Source organism: Pezoporus occidentalis, unplaced genomic scaffold (genome assembly GCF_034315485.1).
Source record: "Pezoporus occidentalis ecotype Australia unplaced genomic scaffold, CSIRO_AGI_Poc_V1 ctg149, whole genome shotgun sequence".
NCBI classification, from domain to species: Eukaryota; Metazoa; Chordata; class Aves; order Psittaciformes; family Psittacidae; genus Pezoporus; species Pezoporus occidentalis.
The window spans coordinates 1,504,239-1,525,319 of NW_026913305.1; the positions used below are offsets into that span (position 1 = coordinate 1,504,239).

Below are 21,081 nucleotides of genomic sequence, written 5' to 3' on the forward strand. Positions count from 1 at the left end.
ACAGGTCTTCTCAAAGCCAGCCTAATAAACACCAACCAGGCGGGTTTCCTATAAAATTCTTTAGGTGCTATTTCTTTCTAAAATGGTACATGAGCAGCAGTGATTCCTAGCCTAGCAGGGGGAGTACTCATCCCAGAAGCAAAACCCCCAGGTCCAAATCTGTTGAGGACTCAAAGCAATGTCTTTTAGCATAATGTTCTAATCAATGGGCCACAGGCTGCGTTAAATGCTGGGATGAGGATAGGGATATGTAAAAGCTCTCCTGTTGAAGCTGTATCAATGTACAGAAAATAATTTGAGATTTATTGGGCCAGAGAAAGAACACAAGAGGGAGCAAGAGTCTGTAGCCTAGTGATTTGGACACTCAGCTGGGAAAAGGAGTCTAGGGCTTCTGGCCTTTGCTCCATAGGAGGTTCATGCAATTTATCCAAGTCTTTCCATAATGTAAGTCCTAGCTTGACTCTTGCTACATTTCCCTTCTTCATCCAAATCTATAAATAACATTTTGTGCAACCACATTTATCAATTTGAATTTTGCATACATCAACATGTCTTTTGTATGTTTTAAATGTTAATTTTTAAACAGAGAACATCAATAAAACTGGAATGTGTTAAAACCCTAAAGTTCATTTCAAATTAATTTTGCTTATAAGTGCATAAAATACAACAACTTACTTGAGAGCAGGTTAAAACCAACACTAAAATGCAAACACATTTATTTACCTGTGTAAATAAATGCTTTGAGTTACTAAATCAGAATTCATTTTTTAAGGATGTGGTAAGATTTTTAAGAAGTTGTAACAAGAGTAAGAGACTTCTAATATCTTAATTCTTCTCAGTTTCAGTTTCTGATTTTCACTTCGTAGTATTTTCATTTGCTGGTTCTCATTCCCTAGCACAACAGTGCAATATCATGAAGGTGACTGTTTAAATCCAAGGAAGGTTACCCTGAAATTCCCACTTCAACAATTTCATGGATATATTTCTGTTTTTGCTAAACATTCTTTATATAATAGCTTCATTTTGGGCCTAAGTCTACATAACAGGGTCCCTTTAAATAATATTCCATGCCTTAAAACATATTACAAAACCTGTTATATCAAGGCAAGTTATGCAACAGCTCTCTATGGTTTTAGCGTATTTACTCTGTCACGCCATATGTGAGACTGCAGCCTCCACAACAAAACCTTTACACACTGAAGTCATTATCTCTGTGAAGTCTGCAACTGGCATTTAAAACTTATTGATGGCCTGGGTATTGGTGGCTCAGTAGGCAGCACTCTTGCCGGAGGCCTAGAAGGTCAGAGGTTCACATTCTGCTCAAAGAACAAGTTGGACATATTCCAGGATTGTGTGTGGGCTGTGCTAGACTCCTAAAGGGGCAGTCCTTAGGACAGTAAGTGAAACCTTGTCTGTTCTGTGGATATCAAAGTCCTCTTGGAAATTGAAAAGGAAGAGTAAGAAGCAAGTTTAACTTGCCTGAAGCAAGTGAATGAAAATTAGTGTATTTGTTGGGAATTTAGTTGCATGTGCTAAATACGTAATGGTAAAACTACAGTACACTGAACAGCTTTAAAGCAAGCCATTTTGGTCTTTGTGGTCAGCACATGTGCAAGAAACAGGGCCAATCTGCCAGGCATGCTCAGTATTAACTAACTTCCTACATACCAGAATGACTTTGGATTCAATTTCACAGCATGGAACTATGAAAAATGTGTGTGTAGTTTGGTAAGTGAGAAGTCTAAATAAAAATGCTTTAACGCTGGTAAAACTTCAGAGCATACTATAAACTTACTGAAAAAATCTTCAGCCAAATATCCAACTCAATGCTAGCAACATATATAAAGAATAATATAAACAGAGATTCAACCTGCTCTGGTGTTAAACTTTGATACTTGAATATCCCAGATGTCTCCCTCCTCTTCTTCTTTATAGACAGGTAAAGATGGATCTCTTGAAGGAACTGGGGATCACACTCTAGGCAAAGGTTGGACAGGTGATCAATGTACAGCATGAGATTTTGCCGTGGCTATGTGCCTCCAACAGTGACTGGATCATCTGGTTTAGAAAAACAATTCAAAATTGTAATTTTTCTAAAGAACTTATTTAGAGAAAAGTTAGCAAAAGGGAGAACAAATAATTTTTAAAACATGGAATGTGTAACAGAACTTCTTCCCATAATTATATAGTTAATTTCAAAAATTCATTTATTTCATATTTAACATTTAGTTCATAAACTGTTTAATTCCTTAGCACTTAGCCATTAAAGCACTGTATACCATTTCCATTGGCAGAATGTGTACTGACGAGGTATCAAGTTATTCTCGTAAGTTTCAACTTCATTTTTTGGTGTCTAACACAACCATACGAAGTGCTTTGGAGCAAGCCACTATTTATTAGTCAAATGGGCTTCTACCCTGTAGTGCACTTCAGGGAAATATGCAGAGAGCTTAATGTTTCTCAACGAAGATTCATCTCCAAACACTCCATTGTCAATAGGCTGAAAGAGCATTTTCTAAAGGACCATTCCGAGAACCTAAAGTGAGACTTTTTCTTCTAGCATTTAGGTAAACCACCTTTTATCTACCATCACAGAAAAACAAATAACGCCCTCCTTCCCAGAAATATCCATTAGTATAATGGACCTTTAGGTTTAGGTTTGGTGAAATCAACCTGTACTTAAGCAACAGTATTTACACATCGTAAGAGAGATCATGAATTAAAAGCATCATGACATCTTTAGGCTATCACCCACTTAATGTGTAAGCAATGAGCTTCTTAAACAAAACAAGTTAATGATGTCATTATTTCCAGTTTAGAAACAGAGGAACTCGTAACAAAATCCCAGTGCAAATGTGCAAAGAATTATGAGTCCATTTTGTCCCTAAAACATGAAAAGAAGCTATTTCAAAGAATGAAGGATGTCCTCTTAACCTGTGACAACAAAGTTGTTTGGTTTTTACTCTTCTCAATAAGAAAGCAATTACATTTTTTTTCCAATAAAAATATCCCTGTCCATATATAAACACTCCTGGTAATCATGTAATTACCTTACCCAATCAGATTAAATTGCTGTCAGTTGAGTTCCCACTGTTGATTAACTTTTGTGTACTCTAAACCTAAATGAACTCTTTCGTAAAGTCACTTAGTCATTTACAAAGGTGTCTCTATGATTCCAAAAAATATAACAGCAGTATATTATTTGCTGTAATCATCAAATATCCAAGGTCAAGGATAGATCACAGTGGACCCTGTTTTTTTAAAACCCAGAGAAACACAGAATTAAACTGTGTTGCTTATTTTTGTGTTTCTTGCCATGACTTCTAAATGTAATAGTAACCTTTGACCCCCACACATTAAACACCATAATTATGTAATTAAAACTAATTATGCAATTTAACATACATATTTTTGTCCTACAACAGGCAGGTCAATTACCTCACTCATTGACCTTGGAAGCTTTCACAGTTCAAACAAAACAATGAGGCTTTCAATTAATTTTGAAGTACAGAGAAGAAGCAGCAGAACCACAAGTCTTCAAGCTGATATTGCCTAGACAAATTGCTTACAAATCTCTTTATTTTGTATTGTATGAACTATATTCCTTCATAGAAACTTCTAAATGTCTCCCTGTCTTACATGTTTCTATCGTTAGAAATACTAACACATTTGTGAACAAATCATATATACACATTTGCCAAATGCAAGCAAGGAGGCCATATAATACTTTTTTCTTTGTCCCACTTTCTTTTCTTCAGTATGATTTCCTTTGCTTCCTTCTATACTTCTCTACCTCTCTTCCTCTTTCACCTTCACTTTCTGAAGTCTTTTTTCTTCATTATCTTCTCTGTTCCATTCCTAGCTGTAAAACTTGATAGCAATTTATGTATTATCAAAATGCTGTAGCCATTGTCTTTTCCAGTTTCCACTTGCATCCCTAACCTCATCCATGAGATGATGATTCTCATCAGGTCTTGGTGCCAGTGGCTTCTGATGATGATAATCCAGCACACTGAGGGAACTCTGGCCTGCAGAAAGCTACAGCTAAAACAAACATGGTACATGCTCTAAAAACCATTCTAAATTTTCCAGTGTGGGAAGTTCACTTTGTGTAATTATTGAAATATGTTTCACCTGGATAATGTCTTTATTCTCTTTCTTCATTTCAGTAAACTAGATATACTGCACTGAAAAGTATTAAAAATGTGCAACAGAAACTCATGCAATATTACAATGCATCCAAGGAACTTCTTTCTTTTCATAGAGTGAAATTAGCATCATAATTCAGCCACATTTTTATTTTTCAGTAAACTAAATCCCATTCACTAAAGAACAATCCTTAAACCAATTATAAGCCTAGGAGCTTTACATTAGAAAGGATGACAGTCTGCTATCCTGTGTTTTCAATTGCTATCTTAGCCACAAATAGTTCCACTGAAGTTAACAGACTTAGCTGTGAAGGAAAGTAACAGGCAATGTATATATAAGTATACCAAGCAAGCTTTGTTTTTTTCAAAACCTTGTTTTATGTGAGGATCAGAAAACAGCTAGTGTCAGAATACATATGCAAATCTTTGCTGACTTGTTGAAAGTAAGGCAACAATATCTACAGCACACTTCCTGGCTTGGTGTCATTTCTAACACCATTTTCGGAGTCCTTTTGGTTCTCTGCTTTCATTAGGCCTGACTTGCATAAACGAGCTCAAATAGGTATCAGTAAACCTTCGACATAATGGAAACAAAGAGCACTGAACTCTGAATGAGGAGTCACAATGGGAAAGAAACAATTTAAGATGGTAGCAGGCCTTATTGCAACAACAAACCTCAAATAATTGGATCTGATTTATATAATGTAGAGCAATATATTGAAATAGTGCCCCAAAATTCTGGACAATAGTTTAAAGGAAACAATATAGTGCCTGTGTATAAATTCTATCTGAGAAAGAGGAGGAGACTCCTTATACTCTCGTTTAACAAAAAGGTTCCTTCTGTTTTAAATGGAACATTACAATTCTAATTCAGTTCATAGAGCATCCCAAACAGAGCAGCAAAAGAATCTGTGAAGGAGTCCAAATATGGTGCTATTGAAACAGAGTGGATTAGAGGAATTGGGATAGAATCCTACAAGTGGCTAAGTAGCAGCAGGAGATCAGCTTCACAAACAGCAGGATGCTGTTCTTTCCAGACGTGAGTGACATAATACAGGCATAACAATCAAGATTTTAGCTGATAAATGTATGCATTAGGAAAAGGCCTTGCTGTAGAACTTTCATACTCAACAAACATTTAGGTAAATTCTGTAGACCTAATTTACACTGGAGAGGATTTTGTCTTATATGAACATGTCATGTTAACCGTGTAGAACAGAATCATTTATAACATAAAGACTAATTTTTGAAGAGCCTAAAGGCAGAAAGCACAAGAGTACCTGCTTAACAATTCAGTAAATGGATAAAGCCAAAAACTTTTGTAGTGTGACACGGCTTCAATTCTGTCCTGAGCAATTCAATCATTATTAGGTTAAATATACCTAAAAATATTAGCTCCAAATATCTAGGATATCTAGAATAAGCAAGTAACAGAATCTATGTAACCTTATTAATTATCCATAAATTGCATACTCCAGCAGTAGTGTTAGAGAAGTTTTAAGGTTCTGAAGGCACCTGTAAGGGACATATTGAGTATCAAAACAAGATGCACTTACTGAAAAAAAGGACCAATAGATTATATTAATTTCTAATTTGATGGAATTTTATAAAATCATGATTTCATTCTAAATATCTATTTCCACTCACACTATTTAAAAAATAGTTTTTAAAAAGGCTAACTTCTCAGTTACTTTCCGTCTTATGCTCTGAGTAACCAGAATAAAATGTATTCAATAGTTTTTTTGCAAACAGTATCTTGGCATTTAATAGCCTGTGATGGACACCCCAGTCCCATGAATTCATCAAATGTCTTTTTGAACCAGTAAAACTTTGGCAACTCACAGCATCATGTAGCAAGAAATTCCACAGAATTTCAGTTTATAGGAAGAAACATCCATCCCCCACCATCCCCATGTTTTGTTTTGTTTTTTTAAGCTCCCCAGCTGCTACTTCTATTTGATACTCAGATTAATCATAATATGAGGGTTAGTAAGTAGCTGTTTTGAATTCACTTCTTCATAAGGGATAGCTTTATATTTTCTAGAAACTCACAGGCATTTGGTTAAACCTTATTAGTTTTCCAGTTATCAACAGTTCAGTTTTCATTCAGAAATCAGTTTAAGAGGCAGTTGTACCTTTGAGAACCTAAACTAGAGTGATTAAGGCGGGACAGAGAAAAAGCCAACCACAAGCTCAAATGCACACAGTTCCCCTGCCATGGCTTGGGCAACCACATAAGCACATGACATTTGCAGAAGGACACCTTAAGACTGTATTCCCTAAGACCTTTCTCAGCACATGGCCAGAAGTTCATCTATTACCTGATCACAAAACAGGCATCCCATACCACATAATAAGAGTGAGGGAACATGACAGATGATGTCTGTATTTTGATGATTTGATGGACAGGTAAATAGATCTATGGTCATTTCCTCAGGAGAAAGACCAGATTACAGAGCAGATCCACTTCTTGCTATCTGGCTCCAGTCTATGGATCTTGACACAAGTTGTCCATCTGTGATGGACTTCTGGAGAACTTTCATAAACATGTATGATCAGGAATCTGAAATGATATACAGACAGCCATAGTATTCAGCAGCTCTAGCTGCCTGCTAGCTGAGAAACAACTAGACAATGCTGACTATCTATTACCTGCAGCATACTGCAGTTATTGAAATATGTAGTCATCTTGTTCTCATCACCACAGGGAGTGTGACTTATTTACATGTACTGCGCGTATTGCACATTTATAGCACGTTTGGTACAGAGCAGAGCAGCTCTGTAAAAGCTGATTAGGACATGCTGAACTAAAAATTGGATACTTAGTGAGTATCTGCGTTTTGGCCTTTCCCCAAATGTCTCCCCCCCACAAAGTGAGAGAGGACAGCTGGAGGAGACTAACTTTCTGTACACAAGAGACTTCTTTGCTCTCCTTTTGAAGGTATTACTTGCATGTTATTACATTTACATAAAGGATCTTTATTCTTTCCCATATATAGTAAATTGCACTCCAGTTATGTGAATGTTGTATAGCCATTTCTCCCCCCGATACAAAATAGAATTATCCTCACTGCCATTCAAGCTTTTTTTTTTCCCCCCATTACAAAGAACTGATGCGAATCTATTTTTGTTTGGTCTGCTTTATGCTGACAGCAATTAATTCCAAAGCCTACAGCACAAAGACATATAAGTATCACATATGTTTTTAATCTATAAGCAAGTTATCCAATTATTTTAGGTAAACTTTATGATCAAAACCATTCTTACCAACTCTGATACGATAGGTTATTTTCTTCTTAATGGCTTAAGACTCATATGCACTGCTATGGGGAATATACTCTTGGACATTCCTCATGTTTTGCCTCCTGATCATGAAATAACAATATAGTCAATGAGCACATTTTGTTTACACTTATTAGTAAAGACGCACTAAAAGCATGCTGGGAAATAATACTCCATGCCTTAGGACTCAAACAAGTTCTCCTTATAAAGAGAGCTTGTGTAAATCACAAAGCTGACAAATTTCATGGATTAGTTATGGTGAAAATATCAGATTTCATGGTTTAAAAGAGATTAATAGGAAAATCATATTAGAATCCTGATTATCCAAATTCTGAGCGTTGTTGAAGAATGAAACAAAAAATAGTGATAGTTCCAGGGTCCTTTCACTTATTTACACTTGCACTGGGTCACATATAGAGTGTAAATCTTTTTCATCAACCATTTGCCTTGTAAAACCTCTGAAATCTATATTTAGCTACATTAGGCAAGATACACTAGAACCAGAACATCAGGCATTTATAGAGATGATAGCACGTTCAAGCTATTTCAAAGTATTTTTTTCATAAAATCATCCTAACGTGAAAATACTTTGTCACCTCATAGAAAAACTTTAGAAGAAATAGACTTTGAAATGCAAGCTGCTGTTTACACTTTTACTTATATTTGTTGAACTTAATTGAAAATTAGGGAATCTCCTAAAGAAGTTCCCCATTAACAGAAATATTTTGGGTATTCTGGTAAAAACATAAAATTCATACCAATGAAAAACAACATTTGGAGTTAAGAGAAACTATCAGTTTTCATGTAAAACTTCATGGCTTTTAAGTCAGGATGATGACGTAATTTAAAGTGAGGCCTTATTTTAAAAAGAGGTTACATATAACCATGTGATTTAAAGGTACCTGTTGACTATATTTGGCCTGATGCCTGTATCTCTTCTACTTAGCTGTATAGACCACTTGTCATCTCTATGTATGAAGACAGCCAATTTGTCAGACATTTGCTCTAATTCTTTTTCTTTGTCTTCCTTACAATATCCTTCATATACTTCCTGGTCATCAATATCATATATCTGACTGGAGGATGGAAATCCATTTGTGTCTCGGTCTTATTTTCTTTTCATGAAATCCTCCTGGGTCTTATAGGATGTACTTAATAAGAACCACATTATTCTACTAAAGGAAGTCCTTGAGCAGATTTTGAGAAGCAGTATGGCAAATTAGTTTCAGAACGTGGAAGGTCAGGTTGGAAACAAAAAGCTGCAGTTATCTGCAGTATTTTCTGCAGTTCAAAAAGTAAGAAAAAGAGCTCCAACTTTCAAGAAAGGATTTGTTTGATGTTTTTCCTTTAGAAAACTGAAGTAATTTATCCACAAACAATAATGTGTTGGACATTAGCTGAAACTAATTAAAATTAGGTTTTAGTTAGAGTCACATTTTTAACATATGATCAATCACACTTCTCTTCCAAGTGTATTTAAACACTTCTGCTTCCACAAACTTAGAATGGTATTTGCAACAAACTCTCTACCATTCAAATATTTAAATTTAGAAGTGTGTTTGAGTTTGAACATAAATAGCCCTTTAGATGGTTGGAAATGCCAGGTTTATAGCTGTCCGTTCAACCTTAATTCTGCCCCCTGGTGTCTATAAATTATGGTTATTTCTGACTCATGATCACACGTTATTTTTCACTTTAGGATCTCACTGTCATTCTGTTCCCAGGCTAAATGTTTCTTACAAACTGAAGTTGCCTTTCAATACTACCAAAGTTTGAAAAATTCTGCCTTTGTTAAGCATATCCCTGAAACTATGTTATTATTTATTTCCTGGTCTTCTCTGTGATGCTCACCACCATATCTGGATATCTCTAGAACACTAACAAACCGCTTTCTGTATCTTCCTTGTGATATGAAAAGAGCATTATTATCTGTGTGGAAAAAGATGGTGCACAGACACTGGGCACAGTTTCAAAAGTCTTTGTTTGCTGCAGATGTCTTGGTCGTTTGTGCTAATGCATGAGGCTTACTCGTGTAAAGTTCATTGTTTTTTATAGTTCTTTTCATTTTTCAAACAGTTGTATAGATTTTAACATGACACATCTCTATAAAATACAATTTCATGTTTTATTTTCCTCATTTTGTAGATATTAAAATGTGACTTTTGCCTAGGCCACGCTGAAAACCATTAGAAACTAAAATTCAGAACCACTGAGTTTGCTCCTGATGACCAGGTAGTTTTACAACCTTAACGGCAGTGTTTTCATTGATCTGAGGTACTGAGAATGCTCTATATAGCTGTGACAGATCGTGACTGAAATACACACAAGTTCACACAATACCTGTATTTTGGTCTACACAATTATTAGCACGCAAGAAATCTGTAGCAAGAGAACAAATAGGGCTGAGTTACCCAATAACATTATTGCCTGTCTCTCCCACAGTCACTATCCTTTTTAATATGGAACTCAAATATGTTAGTTTAACATAATAAATAGCAAGCATGTCACAGCAGTAAGGTGCTACAGAAAAGGTAGTAAATGGCTGTAGAACTGAAAAGCACTGTAACATGCACCAAAAAGGGCACTAAAATAAAAACTATATAAGGTGCTTTAAATCTGGAACTTCCTAACTTCCAGAATTTTGATTTAAACTATAATGTCCATTTAATGAAGCCATTTGGTTGACTTCCAATGTATATTTATTGTATTAAGAGACAAAAATTACAGACAACTTCAACGATGACTCATCTGCATCAGAAGCACAGTTTGAGCTCTTAACAGTGACAGCTGAAGTACAGATATACACCACCTAAAAAAATAAACCTGTGGTTACTGGTGATCACTTCCAATTATAGCGTTGTGCACTGAAAGAAAATGCTGCTAGCTTATATACCTGAGCAAATGAGAGCATTTCAGTTTGCTTTGTTTATTAAGACACACTGAAGCATCAATCCATCATTCTAAACAAAATCTAGAGTGGCCACATAAACTAAAAAACTGTGAAAGCATGCATTTTATTCTTTAAACCTACCTGCTCTTCCTCCCATTTTGAAATGGATCTGATCCAAGACTCAGCTGGACTTATAAGGAGCTGTTTTCTTTATTTCACAGTTAGGTGACATACAACTTGGAGGAGTCTGAACAGTGCATATGACAGGTTAAAAATACCGTATCTACTCTGGTTTTACCATCTGGTTTTGAATCACACAGATCTCAACATATTTCTCATTATCTGTTCCAACATCAGTAAATTAGAATCAGCTACAAAATTTAATTACATCAATATCTTTGTAGAAGGCATTGAATGTTAAGACCCACTAATAGTCTCAGTCAAGTCTATCAAAACCCTCCCATTTTCTTTGGCAAGAGCAGATTAAAACTGAAATGCTACAAAAATTCCAATTTACGCTCCAGTAGTGAGCCTATGTGGGTTTTGTCTGTATTTCATTCTCCTCAGTGATGAAAAATCATTCTAATCAGGTTTTGGTTATTAACATTTCGGGGTGAAGGCTTGCAAAAAATATGTTTCATTGTCTATTCACATTGAAATGAGAACAAACCCCACAATATTTGCTTTACAATTACTAAAAAAAAAAAAAAAAAAAAATAAAAAATTTTTACTAAATTTGCTGAAAACTTTTATATAATACTCTGTCCTGCACTTTCTCATACACTGAAAGAAATAAGTAATCCATGTTCATAAAGTGTTTTAATGACCTCAGACAAAAATTACAGAAATGCAAAGCAAGTATAATTGTTGTTATTATGATGAAAATGTCTAGTTCTACTCACTATGTTCATTGCCTTAAGTAACACAGTGGGTAGCCTGTTATTACTAAAGGAATAAACTTTTTCATCAAACACTCTTTATAAAAATATTTCCCTGGAAATGTAACACAGCATGTAGCAAGACTACTACAATTTTCCATCAACTATGAGTATATGCAGCATAGGCACTGTATTTAGATAATTTTACTTGAGCTTTCTGGCAATAGTTCCTCTCAAGGAAACCTACATTAACCTGAAATTTAGAGTCTGTTATCCCCAGGCCAGCTTCATTGGAATTTTTAATATGGGACTGTCTATTCAACAGTTGTGTGTAAAATGCCAATAAACTGGCCAGAAAAGAGCTGAAGGGCTAATTGCCTTTTAACTCCACTGTGATGATAAAGTCACGTAGAAAGAAAGGAAAAACTCCCACTGCTTTAACAAGTTTATCTGACTGCCGCTTTAACATTCTCTGTCTGCATGCACTTTAGTGAATTCACCAATAAAAGGATAAAAGCATTCAAAATCCTATACCCTCCATAACTAAGAAAGTCCAGATTCAAAACGTCTGCTCTGCTCGAATCAGACCATTAGGTCAGTGAGCCTTTTGCATGGCACTTGGTTTCAACTATACAGTATATACCAAGAAAAAATCTTCCTTTTGAAGCAAAAGATTATAAATCCTTAGGAAACTGGAGTGACAGAAGAAAAGAAAGGATACCATTTTGAAATAATAATAAAAAGCAGAAACTGCTTCTCACAGATGAAGGGTGAAATAGTGCCAATCACATCAGTTCTGAAATTCCCTTTGACTTTGATAGGTCAAGGATTTAACTACAAAATATAATATAATACAGGAAAATATAGCATCATTTATTTTTCAATCCTTGATAAATATATAATTTCAATTTTCAATTATTCTCTGGTCCTTCAACTACATTTTATATTGTTCTCTTTTATATTTCCCTCTTCAAAAATCCAGTTTTATGAATATTATTTCTTTTTTGTCTGATTATGAATGAGATTTTCATTTTCAAAACCCCAAATCTGGTTTTCTGAACTTTTTGCACAGTTCTTAGTTAATTTCTTAGTAACTAATAACTAAAAGTAGGCATCAAATAATGTCACTTATGGAATCAATCTTTATAGATAAAAGGCATACTTTCCTTTGCTAGCTGAGTGATAACTCTTCTTGAGTTACCAATTCCACAAAATTAGATGATTATTAAAAGATATTTCACAGAGTAACTGAAAGGAAGAAACTAGTGGTCACAATTCTTTTGCTAGATCTGTATTTTCACTTTGACCAGAGAAGGAACAAAATCAGCTGATATTGAATTGACCTGTTCCACTTATTAAAATAAAAGCAGCAGTAAAGGCATTGTGATTGCCAGCTGCAAACCACCAAGTGTTGCTTTTCTATTAAAAAAATCTCTTCCATGTTTTTCTTATTGTAACCTGGACAGAGTACAGAATCTGAAATCCAAAGGAATTTCTATAGAAAAGAATACTGTTAACACCAGAAATTCCTCAAGTACTCACTAAACCAAATGTTGTATCAGATTACAGTAAAATTTAAAAGCAGAAGTTCAAACTAAAAATGAAGTGTCCTTCAAATCAGACTTACGTGCATCAGAGCCTATGTGTTTATGTACTTCTTTCCATACAGTTTTGCATTTCCTTTATCCATTGCTCATAATTTCAGATTTTGTTATTTCTTTCACATTTGAAGGTACATTTTTCCACATTTGTGTGATGAAAGACTGAACGTGATGCAAGTACAGTGAAATGTTAAGGAAATGGAAACAAAAATTAACTAAAATTTTCAATTTACAAGATAGCAACAAAAATAAAGAACATTTAGTGCTCAGGGAGACCCAGAATGTACATCTTCACAGTGCAAAATAAACAACTTGGCTAGCCCTCCGAAGTTAAAAATCCCAGTACCTAAGGGAAGTACTGAATTTATCCATAACAATACACTACTTTTAGGTTGTCACTGCAGTTCAGGGGTATTCTTAAAGCTTAGATCTTTGTTACTAGATTAGAAGGCAGAGTAAACTAAAAGATCAAGCTAATCTAGGATAAACTTCTTTTCCACAGTTCAAAGGCACTGGCCTTTCCACAGGTTCAACTGCAGGTTTCTTTGAAGATGTGCCCTAAAGTTCATTAAAGAAATTTCACTGACTTGAACTGATTTCAACATTAAAAGATAATGTGAGACCTTCTTTGCCAGAAAGAACCTGACAGACTGACTTTGAAGCTTTTTTAGGTGGCATTAGATTATTCTTTTATTCTTCCACTAAAAGCCTTCTTTATTTGAACAGATCTTTATGTTTAAATCCTTAAGAAAACTTCAAAAAATAAATAAAAAAAACAAACTTGAAAATAGAGATTTAAAAAAAATAATATGGTTAAAAAAAAATTTAAAAAAATCATTAACTTTTTTTATAGAATCCAAACTCAACATCTGTGATTTTTCCCCCCCTCAATGACTTTCCATAACAATATATCCAGGTCGTAGTGTACTGTCAGCTATTGCTTATGCAGCATCTAATCAACTGCTGGCTTTAACAATACAGTATTTAGATAAATGTACATAGCCTTGTCTTAATAACAGATGCTTCACAACCTGTGTCAATAACAGGAAGAGGAAAACACTAAGATTTTCTCAACTTTTGCTGAAATCAAGAGACACATTCGCTCATTACAACTCCAGAGTTAGGCTTGGTCATTAAGATAAACTTTTGGGTTTTACACTAGGGTGAATGCTAATCTCATTCAGAAAAAACAGTAATTGATGATATGACAATCTTAAGAAGGGCACTTCTATTAATAAAGTAGCTGAAGGGGAAGCTCTGCCTGGAGAATGCACATACAAAATAGCTTGCAACATACATAATACTGCACTGATGACATGAAAAAATGAACAAACAGAAAAATCCCTAAATTAAGGGTAAGCCTACCAGCATCAGTTTTCAGAATAACCAGGCACCCTCTAACTTTCTAGCAACACAAGCTGTAGTTCCTGGTTACTGTAAACTTCAGACTTCTGCACCAGACTCACAGAATGGTATTCTTTCATTTCATTTCACTTCATGTTTACTCTGAATTCTAACTTCCTGACCAGATCCTGTCAAATAAAAAACTCATCATGGAGTCTGACAACTATTGTTTTGTAAATGCTGCTGATGCATGGAACTTGCCTTCTTGGACAATAAATTCTGCATATATAGGTCAATTAAATACTTCCATTGCCCCAAAAACTTGCCTGGAAGACAAGCCAAATATTCTGGAAGTACTCTATTCCACCTTCAAATTATTCTACTTTATGAGAAAATCCTAAACAAAGAACTGTCATATGTATGAAGGTTTATTTGAAACACATCATCCTTGGCTTTTTGATGTATTCTTTGTTACTCTTTCTCTTCATAAAAGCACACAGCTGTCTCTTTAAGCCTACTTATTTTATTTACTTTGCTTTTTTGAGTTCAAGATTTTATCTTGTAGATTAAAAAAAAATATGCCAGAACTACCTGTCAATGTTGACACACTTAGGCCTTGTAGTAAAAGCTGTTGAGCTATTCAGCTCACTCAAAAAACCTGTGTTTTATCAGAAAAAAATCATACAATCATAGAATGGTTTGGGTAGGAAATAACTTAAAGCTCACTCACTTCCAAACCCCTGACACAGGCAGGGACACCTTCCACTAGACCAGGTTGATCCAAGCCCTATCCAACCCGACCTTGAACACTGCCAGGGATGGGGCATCCACAGCTTCTCTGGGCAAGCTGTACCAGTGCCTCACCACCCTCACAGTAAAGAACTTCTTTCTTGTATCTAACATAAATCTTCTTGTTTATGACTGATACATGTATACATACTGAAGATAGAATCATAGAATCAACTTGTTTGGAAAAGACATTTTAAGATCATTAAGTCCAACCTTTACCCCAGGACTGCCAAGACCACCACTAACCATGGCACTGAGGGCCTTGTCTACATGGTTTTGGAACACTTCCAAAAGTGTCTGGGATGGTGATTCCACCACTTCCCTAGGAAGCCTTTTCCTATACCTGATAAAACATCAAAATTCACGTTAAAGCTACTGGTATTTAGCAAATTGCTTGCTGTATATTCAACCTCTTCTAGTGTTGAACAAGCAAGTATTTCACTGATGGAAACGACATTGAGAAGGTGATCCTTCTGTCACCCAGCTTAATGTTAACCACATAATGTGATTAAACCCTAGACACATATCAACAATTTATTTTCTTTTAATTTACACAATAAATTTCCAGAAGTTTACCCAGCACCTTGCATACAATCTACTTAAAGTGTACTCCACACACAGAAAAAAAACCCTCCATGGTGTAAAAACATCACCAGCTTAAAAGTTGAAACAAACAAAATGTAAAAAGTTCCAGAATTAAGATTACCTGTTCAGTATGAGTTTTGCCACTTCCTAGATATTAATTATGATACAAACCTTAACTCTGCATGTTTTATTTCTCCCCAGGACTCTTTCCTCAATCAGGACACAGAATGAATGTCAGGCCCTTGCCCATGACCAACTAGCCAACATTTCTGATACATCTCTTTAAGCTTCGTTAACTGAATGCTATTCAAACACTACCATCAAAACAAAACTGTTGATTTCACTTCAGGCTTTTCTACAGCATTATTTATTATGACATTATTGTATTCATTTCCCTGAGTATCCAAATGATTGGATGACTTGAAGTTATCCTAATCTCTTGACTCTCTTCAGTTACCACCATTAGGGATTTTGCTCAGCTAGTTCTGATTTCCCCTCCATCTTCTGTATTCACTCATTTCATTGATGTACTCTGACCTGTACTTTGCCCACCAATTCCCATCTTATGATCTCCTACTTTACAATTTAGCAGTCCCAATTTTTCTTGTCTCTGAACCACCAAACATTATTCTGGCCTGTTTTCACAGCTACCTTTAGCTCTACCTTACCCCTACAGCTGATTTACCCTTTCTTTCCTATTCAGTTACATTCCAAACTCTTTTTCCTCTTGCTTCAAGTCTTTCATCAGTCTCAGTCCTCTCTAGATCTTATTCTTCCCTCTCAAATCAACCCACTGAGAAAAATCACAGCTATAGACTGGCAAATGACTCAAGATAGAGGAGGAACAATTTCTCAGCTTCAGTTCTGGACCTGGCATGACAGAAGCTGATCCAAACTGAAAATAAGGGAAATCTTTCTCAGCCCCAGAACTGATGATGCAGGTGGTATCCTAGTTGCTAAAACCTAATGATCTTCTGGAAAGTGAGATTCTTTTAAATTAACCAATTTTAACAAACATTTACTTGGACAACAAAATGCATATCCATGAAATATATACTATTGAACTGCTAAAACTCAGGACACCATCTTGAAGCAACTGGATCACTAAATCCTTTCAAAGAAGTTGCCACTTGTATTGTTTACAGTTTGTTTCCCCATCTATTCTCTCTCTTGGAAATAGCTGAGCCTTTTCAGCTAAGCACATGGAACCATTTGTGCAGAATATAAACTCTTGAGACAGATACCTCACTTGGCTCATATTCCAAGTAATTTTATAAAATTATCAGGTAAAAGAAAGAATTTTTTTTTTTTTTTTAATAGGAAAGGTCAGACAACCTTTAAAAGAAGAAAGAACACTAGTCAGGTCTCTAAACCGTGAATATATAATGGATAAATAAACCCATACTACTGCTTTATTGTAATAACCCAATTCATATGTTCATTTTTGCTGTCAGAGCAAGAACAGGAAACTTGAAGTGTTGTAATTAAAAATTAAAAAGACACAGAAAACAGCTGAAAAACTGTATTAAAAAAATCAGCACAGCAAGTTAATAAATACTGTAAAAGTTATCTAAACAAAAAATTATATGCTGATATAATTATATTTGATATATTTTCCAGGTATTGATATAAATGTTCATATATTGATGTAATTTTGCTAAGGACAAAAGAATCCCTCCAGCATGGTAAGAGAAAAAATTTGTTTCATGCATAAATTTTGAAGGGAAAAGGATGTATAACATTTTAAAGCTACAGTATTGCCAGAGAGAATGTTGCTGGTTAGAGCTGATTAAATACATTTAAAGCTATCTTATTCAGTTGAGAATCATACTTTACTTTTAAAATTGTGTAAAATATTACTTTTCAAAATTATGCTGGGGCACAATTAGTTACAAACCAGGTCAATGCAAATACAAAATAACTTACAAACAGGTCATAAAATCTTTGTAGTTTCTTGAAATAGAAATATAATAGTTCTCTAAAAAGCGAAAACATTATTTGTTGCAATTACCAGCAGATACTGGTTAAGATTAAAGGTGCAATCAAAGGTGTCCCAGAGGAGCATAATGCTTAAACTATATACATAATAACTAAAAAGAATGAACAACACCCTTACGCTTCAGCAGTAAAGGTAAAACCTGCTTTTATAGTTTGATGTAAAAGGTAATGGTTGACTTTAAACTGACATTGATGGATTGTACATCACACCTTCAAATCCAGCTGGATGAATTCCAGTTTTCATAGGTGTGATATCACTATCAATATTGCTACCCAGTCAAATAATTGACCACTGACATCACACCCAAATTGTAAGATTTTGTTTTGAGTCCATAGTTTAATACCACAGTGTACCATGAGGGCCCTTAAAGCGTTTCCTTTTTTTTACTTTCTTCTGTTAGCTGGATTATTAACTGTATTAGCAGTATTTCCTGTTCTGCATATAGGAAATACCTGCTCATACCAGTAATACCTTGTCTAACTGTAAAAAAAATAAAAAATGAAAGGAAACTATCCACTATCCTACACTCCATAAATACATCAAGCTCTTAGGCACATAAAAGTGAGACCCTGTGATCCCTGCTTAAAATCAGATAGATCTCTGTTAGAGTATTTTGGCTCCTTCTACTGACACCCCACCATTAAATTTGATTCAACTTAATCCTGTCTAAAATTAAAGTAATGGTCACCTGCTATTATTTACTTTATTGAATATGAATGCTTACTAGAAAATGATCAAAAACAACTAAGTAGAAGACATGAGAGCAATCACAGCCATTTGAAATATAAGATTTGTCAGTTTTTAACACAGAATTATAGAATTAAAATAAAAGATATTTTAAAGTCAGACTTACTTGCTGAGAAAAAAAAATGGTTGTCTATAATAGCTGTTGAACTCAGCAAGTTCTCTGCCTTGTTCTTTAGGGCAAGGACCATTCATAAGCATACAGATACATTTTATCTTCCTTGTGCTCTTGGGAATAACTGTTATTTTCCTAAAACACTCTATAATTAATTTTATGGGAATGTTATGAAAATTCCACCTCATCAAATTAATGCCTCATATAAAATTCAAAATTGTTGATTCTCAAGGATGATGGTGTACGGAGGATAATTTTGTTAGACTTTTAACCTATTCATTTCTGTATCAGAATTTCATTTTTGTAACAAGAATTAGTAGAAGACATTGGCTTTTTTCTTTTTCTTTTTTTTTTACTCTATGAACTAAGGAACACGAAAAAGCCTTGTTTGCTTTTTTGGTTTTGTTAGTTTTTTTATTTCAAAGGTAAAAAGCCCAAACCACATTTTAATCACTTCATTTTCACCTTCAGATCAACACAGTCTGAAACTCCAGCTAAGTCCAGGATACATTGTTCCACTGAAGTTATACATCAATTAAACATTTGAAAGGTCCATCTTTATTTCTACCAAGATTATTTTTAAATAATAACAACTTCAAGAATCCCTTAGCTGTAGATGTTCAGTTATCTTTAGAATTGCAAAGAACTTTCTCTTTTCCTTTTTGAGGAACACGAAAGATATACATCAGAAAACATTTTATTAAGATTCAGTCATTTCTGGTTTTTTGGACCACAAACACATGCAGTGTGCGCATTCAGTGCAGACATGTCTAAAAATGAAAGGCAACAGAGTATAAGCCAGAGTCAAATTCTTTCCCAGCATTAATTCCACCCCTTTTTTCCTCCACCATGCATTCCTGCGCCTTCTACTACAGTCCTTGAAGTTTAGCAGCTTGAAATCATATGTCTGTCCTTTAAGCTGCTAGGTATGTGGAAACAAAGTTTTTAGGAGACCCATAAAATCAAACAAGATCAGACAAAATTATCTGCTGCTGATCTGCACTGATACATTACTGCTAGTCACTAAACCAGCCACTTTAGGTCCTGAAAAACATTCAAGGGGCAATGAACTGTGATAGGCGACTTCACTGAAAGCTAGTTAAGCACATTAACAGACAAAGAAAGCATTTTCGACCCCCTTGGTTGTCATCTTGGAAAACATTAAGAGTGATTATTACCTCTTTCACACTAGTAGAGACCAAATGAAGTACTACAGCATGACAGCTCTTTCATTACACAAACTTATCTGCTGACTAGGAATGCATTCAGCTATTTTTTAATTCTGGGATAAAAATTATGCCACAAAATTTGTAGAGAGGCCTACCTGAAGAAAACAAGGCTGTATGTCAATCACCTTCTCCGCTGTCATGCCTGTGCAGATGCCTGCCCCTGTATCTCCAAGCATCTGAGATCACATCAAAATGCAGTTGTTGGGCTTTCACTGCTCCTTTTCCTTTTGGAACACAATGTATTAGACACTGATTTACCTCCCACTACAGAGCTGGAACCAAGCAACTATGTTTTCTTCTCACTCCTCTGCCCTTTCTCCTGTATCACACACACAGAGTGTGTTCTCCTTTTAGGTTTATACCTTCTAAGGCAAAAAAGGGATTGAGGGGATTGCAACAGTCATTTAAACAGTGTTCCAAATCTTTTTACATCACCTGATGATTATAAACGAAATTAGAATTAGCCACACTTGTAGAATTAGCCATAGCTCTGTTATATTTCCTATTAATGAAAGCATGAAAAAGTGTGTAAAAGCTAAATATTGAGTATGCATTTGTGCATGACCTTACAGACAAAGGTCTTGGAGGACGGCAGCGTGCAGGTGAGCAAGTTTAATCTTCCTTACTTTATAATGAAATTCTTAACACTTCTCCAGGTAATTTGCTTTGTATTATTCCCTTCATGGTTAAAGCCATGAGAAAATACTGATAAGGCCAAAGTCCCTCCATGACATTATGCAAAATACATCTTCAAGGGATTCCTTCAACAGATCCAGAATGTTCTGTCAGCTGGAACACTGCATCTTAAAATGAAGGCTTCAGAATGACAGAATACACCACTATTTTTTGATGTTTGTCTTTCCTGTTACAAATTTCTCTCTCATCTGTCCTGTGAGCTTTTTTTGGTGTGAAATATAGGTTATAATTAGCTCCATCGTAAGTTTCCAGTCATCCTAATGGGCTATTTGCAATTTTCAATCCCTCAATGTTATGACAGTGGCTTCTAAGCACTTCATCCCCTGTTTTTCTCTACAGTCAAAACTGTTAGTTTTGCCTACTTTACACTTTTCACTTAGCAGACTCCTTTTACTTCTGCATCCTGCAAAAGTCATATTTCTAATTTCCACTTTCTCTGTTCCTGCTCTCGTTTTGCAAAATACCACTGGAAAAAGCTCCATATCTATGAGGCTTCCCTTGCTACAAGTCATTCTTTTCCTCCATTTTTAATAGGCTTACTTCATTAAAATTATTTCTACTAGCCATGACTCATTCCAGATCCAGATATTTATGTGCCATTCCTCAACTGAACATCGTCATATCGTCACTACCTTTGCTCTTTGTCGCTATCTTTGACAACCTTTTCAGCTTGTCACGTATTGCCATAGGAGTTATCTGACAAAATGGAAATACCAAAAAGTAAAGACTGAAACAAAAAGAAAAAATTAAAAAAAATGCAACCTACAAAAGAGGTACCAGG

The 21,081-nt window shown here is 35.1% G+C and overlaps 1 protein-coding gene across 16 annotated transcripts in view; it reads right to left on the reverse strand.

Moving 5' to 3' along the window:
* ERC2 (ELKS/RAB6-interacting/CAST family member 2) overlaps positions 1-21,081 on the reverse strand; it is a 495,639-nt gene that overhangs the window by 60,055 nt on the left and 414,503 nt on the right. For 13 of the 16 annotated variants that reach the window (XR_009963211.1, XR_009963210.1, XR_009963207.1 and 10 more), the window contains one exon: positions 1,871-2,058. The exons of 2 other annotated variants lie outside the window; for them this stretch is intronic. The gene's annotated coding sequence lies outside the window, so the exon portion shown is untranslated. Of the gene's footprint in view, positions 1-1,870; positions 2,059-21,081 lie in introns of those variants that run through there. One more of the 16 variants, XM_062610713.1, reaches the window with a different exon arrangement.